We start from the raw sequence: 12,595 nt of genomic DNA, 5'->3' as shown, positions 1-12,595 counted from the left end.
CTCTTCATCTCAGTCTTCATATGGTCCTCACTATGACGAAATATATAAGTTGTAATTTTATTTATCAACACAATTTTTCCCTTTTTTTCCTTTTTTATAATAATTGAATTGATACTGTATCCCTTTAAGACAATAACACCACTTAAGATTTATATATACATTTGAGTAATGTATGTATATATTTATCAGAATAGGATACTTTATATGGGTGACACACGTCTGCAATTGACGTTTCTATTCTACTAAACACCAATTGGGTGTATATCCCTTTAAGACAGCATTGTTATCGAAAATTCACCTATGTAATTAACAGCCTAAAGATTGAAAAGACAATTTATTTACACAGCCTAATAGAGATGGCCGTATCCCTTTAAGACAGCAGTGTCATTGTAAATTTTCTTATATATTTAAGAACCTAGATATAAGATCAAAATGACTATCTATTTACACAGCCGAATATAGGCTGTTGCTTAATATAAAGTCTATCTCCTTCCAAACATACTCTTATTGGGCTTATTGTCTTACTAATACACCTATGTAATCAAGATGTTAAACTGATCCCTTTTTCCCTTTCCTTTAACGTTGTATTCCACAACACTAATGCTACGTGAATGAGCTTGAAGCTTGCCACTAACCAAAATGGCGGCTACGATTGAAACGGAAGTGACGTCGCGGCAAGGGCGATACGTCACTTCCGGAATTACGAGAACTCACGAACAGCTGATCGGAACACCCCTTACCATATTTGGTCATCCGGAAGGCAGCAAGAACCAATAGGAAGGACTCTCTGGATATTTAAACAGCAGGAAGACACTAGCAGGATACCGATTGAAAAAGCCTTTGCATAAGGCGAAACGCGTCTCGGAAGAGGACTCATCTTTACACCATAATTTTATGGGAACCTTTTTATTTATATTTTATGTAAGTGTTTTAAAATAAAAAGTTTTTTTTTATATATTTGAGCCTACGACCTGCATCTACTTTCCTGCTACAAAGAAGAGCAGTGCCCTCTTAAAGGCACACTATCTATCACACTGAGAGCCCAGTTTGAATTGGCTCTCAAAAAGGTGAGCAAGCATTTATACTTGTTTTGATACCACTCTGGGTTGAGGATAACACACTAGGACTTTGGTCCATTGTCCCCTTATCTCTCCCTTTCTTTGAGGATTGCTACTAAACCATTGAAGAGGCTTGGTGTTTGCTTTAAAACACCCCTGCGCTTGTGATTTGAGCCTATCGTTTTCAGGCTCTGTACCATGTGAGTGTGTTACATATAAATTCCTCTCTTTATGTACCTCAAGTCCATACATACTACACTATTGTCTCCATTATATTCTCTCTCCAGATTCCCTCAAATTTCATATCCCTTTTTAAAAGGGTGAGTTTATACATTACATTAGCGCTCCACTGGGTCTTGTTTGTTGTGACCTTTTCTACTTTCATTACCCCACTATTCTGCATGTTATTGTGTTAAGGTTGGAGGTACCTTCACGTGTGTCGAGCTGCTTAGCGGAACCAGGTTCTTCACCAAATTACAAATTTGAGCGCCTAGGAAAGCACGGTTTATTTGTTATCATTCATGTGTGTGTGGCTGCTAGTGAGTGAGCTTGTGTGTGTATGCATGTCTGCTAGTGAGCGAGCTTGTGTGTGTATGTGGCTGCTAGTGAATGAGCTTGTGTGTGTGTGTGGCTGCTAGTGAGTGAGCTTGTGTGTGTGTGTGCGGCTGCTAGTGAGTGAGCTTGTGTGTGTGCCTGTAGTGAGTAAATGTGTGTGTGTGGCTGCTAGTGAGTGAGGTGTGTGTTTGTGCCTGTAGTGAGTAAACGTGTGTATGTGTGTGTGTGTGTGGCTGCTAGTGAGTTAGCTTGTGTGTGTGTGTGTGTGTGGCTGCTAGTGAGTGAGCTTGTGTGTATGGCTGCTAGAGGGTGAGCTTGTATGAGTGTGGCTGCTAGTGAGTGAACTTGTATGTGTGTGTGCCTTTTCCTGAGTGAGTTTGTGTGTGTGTCTGCAAGTGAGTGAGCTTGTATGTGTGTGTGTGTGTCTGCTCCTAAGTGAGCTTGTGTGTATGTGGCTGCTAGTGAGCGACCTTGTACGTATGTGTGTGACAGTGAGCTTGTGTGTAGTGAGCATGTGTGTGTTAGCTTGTCTGTAGTGAGCATGTGGGTGTCAGTGAGCATGTGTGTGTGACAGTGAGCTTGTCTGTAGTAAGCTTGTGCGTGTCGGAGTTTGCCTGTGCTAAATTTGTTTGTGTACCAATAAGCTTGTCTGTGTGTCAGTCAGATTGTCTGTCAGTGAGCCTATTTGTGTGCATCAGTGAGCTTGTGTTTTTATGTCAATTAGAGTATGTATATCAATGAGATTGTCTGTCTGTGAGTCTGTGCATCAATGAGCTTGTGTCAGTGAGTTTGTCTGTGTCTGCATGTGGGTATGTTTACTGTATAATTAAATGTTTTACTCTGAAAGGACCAATATTTTGAATTAGAAAAATAAATATACCAATAATATTATGTAAGGCACACACAATATATATATATATATATATATATATATATATATATATATATGTATATATATATATATATAATAAACAATACACAAGATCCAGCGCACTCTCCTATCCACTAAACAGCAACTTCAATGTTGACAGATTTTATTAGTTTGTAAAAGTTTTTTTTAAAAACACCTAATCTAGGCAAAAAATGGGGATTTAGTTACATTATATGATCATACATTGCATAAGCCTGCCACAACGTCAATGTACCCCATCTTTGGCAGGTCCTACTCTCACAGTCTAATGTCTGCTCTTATGAGATTAACCACTTACTTGGGAAAAAATTCCATCTGAGGCTCTCTGCAGTACAAGGCTAAATAGGGACCTGAGATGAGGCACCTGTAACAGGGAGGGGTGCAAAACCAAGGAGTTGGCTAGACTCCCAAATATATATAGGAAACATGGGGGGATGGTTGCACTCACCTAAACATGCTTAAATGGGGTGCTGCTGGGGGCCATATTATACAATAAACAATACACAAGATCCAGCGCACTCTCCTATCCACTAAACAGCAACTTCAATGTTGACAGATGTTATTAGTTTGTAAAAGTTTTTTTTAAAAACACCTAATCTAGGCAAAAAAATTGAGATTTAGTTACATTATATGATCATACATTGCATAAGCCTGCCACAACGTCAATGTACCCCATCTTTGGCAGGTCCTACTCTCACAGTCTAATGTCTGCTCTTATGAGATTAACCACTTACTTGGGAAAAAATTCCATCTGAGGCTCTCTGCAGTACAAGGCTAAATAGGGACCTGAGATGAGGCACCTGTAACAGGGAGGGGTGCAAAACCAAGGAGTTGGCTATATATATATATATATATATATATATATATATATATATATATATATCATCTGGGGTGGCAAGACATAGCCTTAAAGATTGGTATATTTATTTTTCGAATTCAAAATATTGGTCATTTCAGAGTGTGTGTAGTTGGCATTAATTTTTTATATATATATATATATTACACACAATACATGGCAGAGTGACTTATGGGGCTGGCATATATATTTTTTTCAGGGCTGCTTTGTATCCCCAGTCCGGCCCTGCTAGCACACATACAAACATACCAACACACTGCTGCGTCTATCCTCTGTTCGTACTCCCACCTCTGAAGCTCGCATTCAAGACTTCTCTATGGCTGCACCTTTCCTGTGGAACTCCCTTCCCTTTTCCGTTAGACACTCACCCAGTCTCCACTAAATCATTAAAAACTCTCTTTTTCACAAAAGCATATCAATTTAACTGTTAATGGCTCCAAACCTCCAGCCCCCCCCCCCCCCACACACACACACACACACACTAAGTCTTCATTGAATACTATTCTACCAACCTTCTTCACAAATACGTCCCTTACCATTTGTGTCACTTTGCCCTACTCCCTCTAGCATGTAACCTCATTGAGCAGGGCCCTCAACCTCTCTGTTTCTGTGTGTCAAACTTCTCTGGTTACAACTACATGTTTGTTAGTCCACCCATAGTTAAGCGCTACGCAATTTGTTGGCGCTATATAAATATAATAATAATAATAGGGTATGGAGACAGAAGGAATGGAAGGTGATGTACAGGGAAGCTGGTACAATGAGCAAGAATAGAGTTAAAGAAGGAAGCTTAAGGGATGAGTGACGTAAGATGGGAATGGAATGGATTTTACATATATTGGCTTGCTAGAGAAGTGGTAAAAACAAGAGTCTCCCTGCTGGACTTTGCTCTACTGTTGGAATCAGAGGGTTTAGTGGCATACAGGTGCTGAACTAACCTGGGCTTGTGGAGTGGAGAAGTTGTTGTACCCTTCTGCCTACTTCTGTCAATCGAAGGATCTCTACTTTTGGCTGGGACACAGTGAAGGGCTCATTTGGCGAGTTGAGAGCACTAGTAGCCTAGGTTCCCAATTACTCTATAGCTGTGGCATATGCTGAAACACACACTCTGGCTCGTTTCAAGCCTCTCCATATGATTCGACTCTTCATGATGACTTCTTGTTTCTATACCTATCAATCTGCTGTTTAACCACTAGCCATATATCACTCACTACAGTCTTACAAATTTTAGCTGTAACTACCCCACCTGGTGGCCTTTTATTAACCTGTTGTACCATATCTCACTGTTTACACAAAACATCGTTTTTTATAACCTTACTTTGCCACTAATCCTGATCACTCCTCTTCTGACATATTGTTTTAAAGCATGTTTTTCTTTTCTTGTCAAGCCCATCGTGTCTCCTCGTGAATACTTATGTTTTTTTTATTTCTCATGTTCAATGTCATTGCTGAAACATGTATGTACCACTGCAGTACGAAAATAAAGAATGTAAAAAAAAAAGAGTCCTTAGAACTGGGAAACCCAGATTTGAGTTTGTGTCCTTAGGCATATAACTGCCTGCATCAAATTCTCATAGATTGTAAGCTTGTCTGAACAGAGCATTTTTCATACTCCCTTTCCATAATTGTAAGTGCTGAGGAATATGTTAGCACTATATAAATGCCAATATTAAATAATGAATATATTAAATGATAAATACTGATTATATATATTAATGTCAGGAATGTTAGACATTGTTAAATAAGCCAGGGACATGTACAGTTATCATGAGAAAAGAAGCAGATGTAAAATGACAGATGATATATTATTTGACATTACAGAGAATTTAGAAAGCTTAGAAACACAAAAATCAATAAAACAAAATTAAAAGAAAAACACAAGCTTTATGCATTCAACAACCCCTCACTCAAGGCAGCACCTCCTCCCCTCCCTCCTTCCCATATCACACCTGCAGTGGCAACTTTGTGGGAGAGACAGATTTTGGTTTACAGGGGAATGGATTGGTCGTAAAAGGGCATAGAGTGTAGATATGGAGTAAAAGACTGGATTTGAGGTGCGTGATAGATAATCCAGGTGGTTACTCCCATCGTTTGTTGTGGGATGTTGAGTAATGGTAATTGTGAACCCTGATAGGATGCAAACCAGCATAGGGGAAGATCTGAGGCAGACATTTCTTTCTTGATAACACACATACATGACTTATATGTAATTATGTTATTAGGAAAACCATTATGTGAAAGATCCCCATGGAATATTTAGATAGGGATGTCATATTTGTGTTTCCCATGGATGGAAATTGTTTCTCACCTTCTGGTTTTAAATTCAAATCATGATGGGTCCCAGGGCATTGCAGTCAAAATATAGATTCAGATATAATACATTCACCTCACTGTCCATATATTGTATACACATCACAGTTCATACCATCCATAATGGCAAAATGTGCTAATGGAAAGCTAGTGAACATATATAGGGTTAGAATGCAGGGAATACATTTTTATTTAATAAACAAACACACAAGCAAACCTATATCGCCATTTCCTGATTGGACAAATATTACAGTACTGTTTATTTGTATAACACAATAGATCAGGGCAGGGATTGGCAACCTTTGACATTATAGATGTTGTTAACCTGAGCAGCAATGGGTGGGGTCATGTTCGGTTGAGAGTGTCAGCAGACTGCCTTTCGCCTATGAAAGCGCCCATTACTAGCATGGATTTGTATGGTTAGAGGGAGGTATGAAATGCCTGCCTTAGCCATACCTCCAGTCATGCCTGTACTATGGATGGCCAGGGATACGTATTTAGTGTTAAACTGCTCAAAAATGGTTTACGACCACAAGTCTATTAGTCGATTAGGCCCAGCCCCATAAAAGCAATCTTATGTTGTCAATTAAAATGTGGTTGAAAAAGTAGTTCCAGTGCCCTGCTCTTCAGGTTGCTTAAGTATGGAGAGAAGCTGCATTCAAGATGTCTATTGCTTGGTATTTGGCAGTACCTTGGTTAGCAGTTCCTTGACATCAGGCATACTGTATTCTCGTATTAACCACTATGAGGTGTCCATTATTTGCCCAGCTATTCACTGAAACCTCCTAGTTCATCAAAGCACCTGGCAACCAGGGCCGGTGCTAGTCTATTTTGTGCCCCAGTCAATTACCTGCCCCCCTCCTCAATAAAAATAGCCAGCTTTGATTTTTTAAAACAGATTTGTTGAAAAATGTGAATCCATAAAACTTGAAACTACTATAATGTATTTTAAATTGCAATAATAAGTACCATAAGATGCCAACAGTACCAATATTAAAGGCAAAATATCCATTAACCAACACACAATGTTATCACAATATGTTGCTTACAGTCAGACAGAGAAGCAAACACAAAGAGACAGAGTTGAAAAAACGTTGCAGTACCCATTTAATTAGTTACAGCAAGGCATAATCTAATAGCATGAGTAGACACAGGGCACCTTCTCACCTCCCTGCCTTTGGCTCTGCGTGTGGGAACTGAATCAGTGGGATGAAGTGATGTTGCACTGCATGCACTTGGCTGGCATTGGCTGGCAATCTTAATCCTTCAAATGAAAAAGTTAATTTCATATTGATCACCACTTCTTATTTTGCAAAGTTCTCATAACAGCTTTATGTTGCAAAGTTCTCATAACAACTTTCAGGCAATCAATAATGTGTGCAGCAGTCTTGCGATGCATGACTCCTGGGTCTTGGGCATCTGGCCAATGCGTCAAGATAAAATGATATCATGTTCTCACGAGAAGCTGCATGTTCGTACTCATACTACTGCGCATGGCACTAGTTATGTAAGCTGTTATTAAAATCCTATAAAGGAAGGAAATTCTGGGAGACTTGCCAGTAGCTCACCTTTAAACAGACGTACCGTGCAGGGGATTTCCTGAATGAGACTCCTGGCAAGCTTGACCTGGCTTCCTAGCGTAGAGTGTGAACCATTAATTGGTAAAGTTTTACTTTATTATTGTAAAATTCTTGTAATTAGAAAGGTTATACTATATCATCCTTAATAACTTGTAATTATAAATATTATATGGTTTTGTCCCTAATAAAGTAACTTTTATTATTTTAGACCACTCAACTGGAGTCATATACTGCATCCTCGAACCTTATGAAATAAAAGCAAAACAATCCTGTTTATAGATTGGCTGAAGTTTGCAGAAGATAGCATCAAGCAGGCGGGTGGCATACAGCATAAAGGGCAATTCTACAGCCCATGGAACCATGGAACGTTAATGTTAATTGCTCAGGATTTCACATTAGCTGTCATATCTCAGAACAGCTCTATATTCAGCAGCAAAGAGGTGAATATAAAAAGGATTATGGTTAAAAAAGTTAAAACTTAGGTGCTACAATCACCAATGTGGGTCACTTATTCACATAAAATAATACAGTATACAAAAATGTGGACGGTGAGAGCACCCTATTGCACTTTACCCTTATTACACACGTAAACAACTCTCTTGTAGACCTAAAAACAAGAATGGAAAATATATAGGGTAATAACGTAGCAGCTCAATAAGTATTAAATCTGCTGATGGAAAAACTCACATGGTCATGAGCCACTTATAAAAGCTGGCTCAGACTAACAGCATATCAACACAGCATTAGTTCACTCTCCAAGCTTGTTCCCTTCTGTGGTCCTTTATCGTCTCAATTATTCCAGGATGCAAGGAATGATGAAACCAAAATATGTATTAACACACTAAGGGTATCTGGACATAAATGAATTAAAATGCAAATATTAAAAAGTCCACTGGACATTAACTCAACTCATTTCGGCACGTAGCCTTTCTCAAGAGTTCATTCTTCTTCTTTACTGCTCGTTTAAATGCCGTCTTTTGGCGCTCTTTTCTTCCGCCTGTCCTCAGTTACGTCCTAGTTCCGGTTTCCGGTCGGATCACACCGCGTCCCCGGCATATGACGTCACGACGTTCTCTTTGTATCTGTAACGAGAATATACCCCTACACGCAGGATCCAGCTAAACAGAAGGCAGAACAGAGGAGAGATACGTCTACCGGACCTTAGAATGGCCGGACTCGACGTATATAGGAGAAGTACAGAGTCAGGAACAATCCGAGGTCAAGGGCACAAAGAGACAGCGTAAACGAGGACAAGTTGGGGTCTGGTACACAGGAAACAGCAAGCCGGCAAACAGAACAGACAAGGATAAAGCGAAAACGAAGTCAGAATACAAAGCCAAGGTCAAGTACGGAGGAACACAACTGAACACAAGAAGCGCTAAAGGGAACTGTAGCAGAAACCACGATAGGGCAAGGAACTAAGGGAAAAGGGTAAGTATAAATAGGTTCAAAACTAATGTGATTGGCTCCTGTCACTTCCACACCCCCAAAAGTTAAGTGTATGGGGTGTGTGGGATGACAGGGGCCAATGGGAGCCTTTTGGCAATTTAGGCTCCCACTGTCTCTTTAAGAGCGCGCCCGAGACTCGCGGCGCGCTCTTAGATTCAGGCGGGACATGTGACCGCATCTCGCGGTCACTGCCCGCCCTCCTGCCTGAAGCGTCGGATGAGCCGCGCGCAGCTCGTGCAGCCGCAGGACCGCGCGCGGCTTGAAGAGAGGACCGCGGCCGGCCCCTGGGAAAGGTGAGTAACGCTACAGTATCCACGTCGTGACGTGGATCGTAGGGGTGGGACCTACTATCGCTCGATCTTTCATCCCGAATCCAAAATGGATTTACAAGAGTCCAAATAGGGCAAAATCGTAACATGTAAATAAGATGCATAATATTGGCATTCTGAAAGCAAAATCCTATTTGTATTAGTGATATAGCAGAAGGTCTTGATGGTAAGGTATGTATTTTTGCTGATGATACTAAGATATGTAACAGGGTTGATGTTCCAGGAGGGATAAGCCAAATGGCTAATGATTTAGGTAAACTAGAAAAATGGTCAGAGTTGTGGCAACTGACATTTAATGTGGATAAGTGCAAGATAATGCATCTTAGACGTAAAAACCCAAGGGAAGAGTACAGAATATTTGATACAGTCCTAACCTCAACATCTGAGGAAAGGGATTTAGGGGTGATTATTTCTGATGACTTAAAGGTAGGCAGACAATGTAACAGAGCAGCAGGAAATGCTAGCAGAATACTTGGTTGTATAGGGAGAGGTATTAGCAGTAGAAATAGGAAGTGCTCATGCCATTGTACAGAACACTGGTGAGACCTCACTTGGAGTATTGTACGCAGTACTGGAGACCGTATCTTCAGAAGGATATTGATACCTTAGAGAGAGTTCAGAGAAGGGCTACTAAACTGGTTCATGGATTGCAGGATAAAACTTACCAGGAAAGGTTAAAGGATCTTAACATGTATAGCTTGGAGGAAAGACGAGATAGGGGGGATATGATAGAAACATTTAAATACATAAAGAGAATCAACACAGTAAAGGAGGAGACTATATTTAAAAGAAGAAAAACTACCACAACAAGAGGACCTAGTCTTAAATTAGAGGGACAAAGGTTTAAAAATAATATCAGGAAGTATTAATTTACTGAGAGGGTAGTGGATGCATGGAATAGTCTTCCAGCTGAAGTGGTAGAGGTTAACACAGTAAAGGAATTTAAGCATGCGTGGGATAGGCATAAGGCTATCCTAACTATAAGATAAGGCCAGAGACTAATGAAAGTATTTAGAAAATTGGGCAGACTAGATGGGCCGAATGGTTCTTATCTGCCGTCACATTCTATGTTTCTATGTTTCTATGTTTCTATATTACATACTAAATTACACCATATAAAAAACACAAAATATAAAAGACAGAAATTAAACATATGTGCTGAGGAGTATCTGTATCAATTTAGCAATTATCAATTTATTGCAAAATGTTACATTTATCAAAATCATGAAGATTTTATGTAAAGCCTCAACCAATGTTCACATATTTAACGTATTCAGTCAATTATGCTACCAATATAATATTTAACAATTTTAAATAAATACACTTCTATGACATTTCTGCAGATTTTGTTTAGTAAATGCAACAAGACCACCCCCCTACAGCACTATAATGTGACCTGCCCTCACCTTTTGTTCCCAGGCAGGTTTAATAATCCATAGAATAGTTACGGCAATCTTATAATACATGCTGATAGGTGGGGGTTAGAAGGCTATAGAGATCCTGCCTGGAGATTGCAGCCCCATCCGGTGCACCAAGGGTTCAGTTTGCAGGAATCTGTGATGGGCTGTAGACTAGTTCTAGCAGTCCCTTGATGTGCAATGTCTGCTTCATTGCACTACTCAAAGAGTCAACCCTGCCTAATTGCTCACAGATTCCTCTGTGTACTGTGACAGCTACTCAGCAGTACAGAACAGGAGATTTATCCTATATACCTATTGGCCGTGCTGGCAACTATATAGTATGGTCCTCATCACAAAGCATGTGCTCACCTAATCGACATTCCATACTCTGATATTAGCTGAAGTGCAGGAGTCCTAGGGGCTTCAAGAGTAAGATCTAAATCAATATAGTATAATAAAAAAATAAGTTAACTTTGCATTGTTTCTTTTTTAATCAAACAGTTTTTTTTGTCATCATTGTTCTTAAAATACGAAATGTAACCTGGATGTGTGGCTGAAAACATGTGGATTACATTTTAGGTCTTTGTTGTTATATGAAGCATTTTCAACTCAATGAACAATTTTTAGACTGGGGATCCTGACTTGACTACACTTTGTCCTAATCAAAATAAAACATTGTTCAGCCTCACAAGAATGTTATGTCCATACATGTTTACTAGAGCTAACTCTAAGGTTCACAGTGTCTTAGAATAAATATACCATGACCTCCCTCCATTCTCCATTACATAAATTACTTCAAATAACATACTTTAATTATTACATTTAATTGCTGTTTCTATTAAGTAGTAAAGATTAGGAATTGCGTTAATGGAAGCTGGTGTTAGGATAAAGACATATAGTAAGTAAGGAAGACCAACTGTGAAAAGTGGCTGCACACTTTGACTTTGTGATTCTGATTGAACCAAAACTCTCTACCAGACACTGAGCACAACCCGGTTTATTGACTAAAATCCAAACTCCTACTTGCAATAATTTTCTTAAGGTCCAAATACAAGGGTTTTACAGTTGTGGCCATTGCTCTACATGCATACACCAAAAAAGGAAAATTCATGATTTTATGGGTACATACACGAAAAAAACATATAAAATAAAGAACCATATTCATTGTTCCTCTTCTTTTGTAATTTACCTACTGCAATGTGGCTGTGGGGCCCAATATGTTGGCCGTACATCCAGAAAATTACATACTAGAATATTAGAACATTACAACAATATACGAAAAAACAAAATTGATCACAGTGTACCAAGACATTGCAACTCTTGTCCTTTATTTTCTTGGAATACTTTACAAGTTTTTGGCATAGACTCAGTTCAATTAGGGTGGAGAGGCGGAGATAAGCAACAGGAGCTAATTAGAAAGGAGGCTCTGTGGATTTTCAACTTAAAAACTCTAAATTTGGGGCTCAATCAAGAAATTGATTTACTAGGTCTTATCTAACCATGTTTTCTTCATGTGCTCTCTTTGGGAATGTTTAAATAAGATGCTATGTTCTCCTTTTTTATGTAATATATTTTTTATGCAAGTAATTTTTTATGTAATATTTTTTATGTAATATTATTATATTTATGCCTCTATTTTTCTGTTTTACATATAAGTATTCCAATTATTTACTCCATTCATTTATCTTATTCATTTTTTTCATTTTTTATTTTATGGAATGTAATATATTAAATCCACCTATGTGTAGGACTATGTTCCTTCGCATATAATTTTTATTACATTGCATACATTAGTTAGATTTCCACACTAGTTCCTTTTTTCAGCTCAATATATAGTTTCTTGGTACATATATATACATATACAATTTTTGTTATACAGTATTTTTATTGGGATATATATGTACACACATGCTTTATAAATCAAATAACATGTGGTATTCATTATGCCGCTATATTCTGATTTTTATTGGTGTAACTTGTTTGTATATTCGCTCAGGCGTATTTTTCGCCGTTTTCTGTTTTTTGTCCCTTGTAGGCAGCGGTCTTTTAAGTTGACGCATGCGCGTTCATTACGCGCATGCGCCTTACAACCCGGAACTGATTGAGATGCTCTACGGATTTCGCGCTCAATCATTGCGTTTCACGAGT

The sequence above is a fragment of the Pelobates fuscus genome, chromosome 1 (assembly GCF_036172605.1).
Source record: "Pelobates fuscus isolate aPelFus1 chromosome 1, aPelFus1.pri, whole genome shotgun sequence".
Lineage (NCBI taxonomy): Eukaryota > Metazoa > Chordata > Amphibia > Anura > Pelobatidae > Pelobates > Pelobates fuscus.
This window is presented reverse-complemented; position numbering follows the sequence as displayed.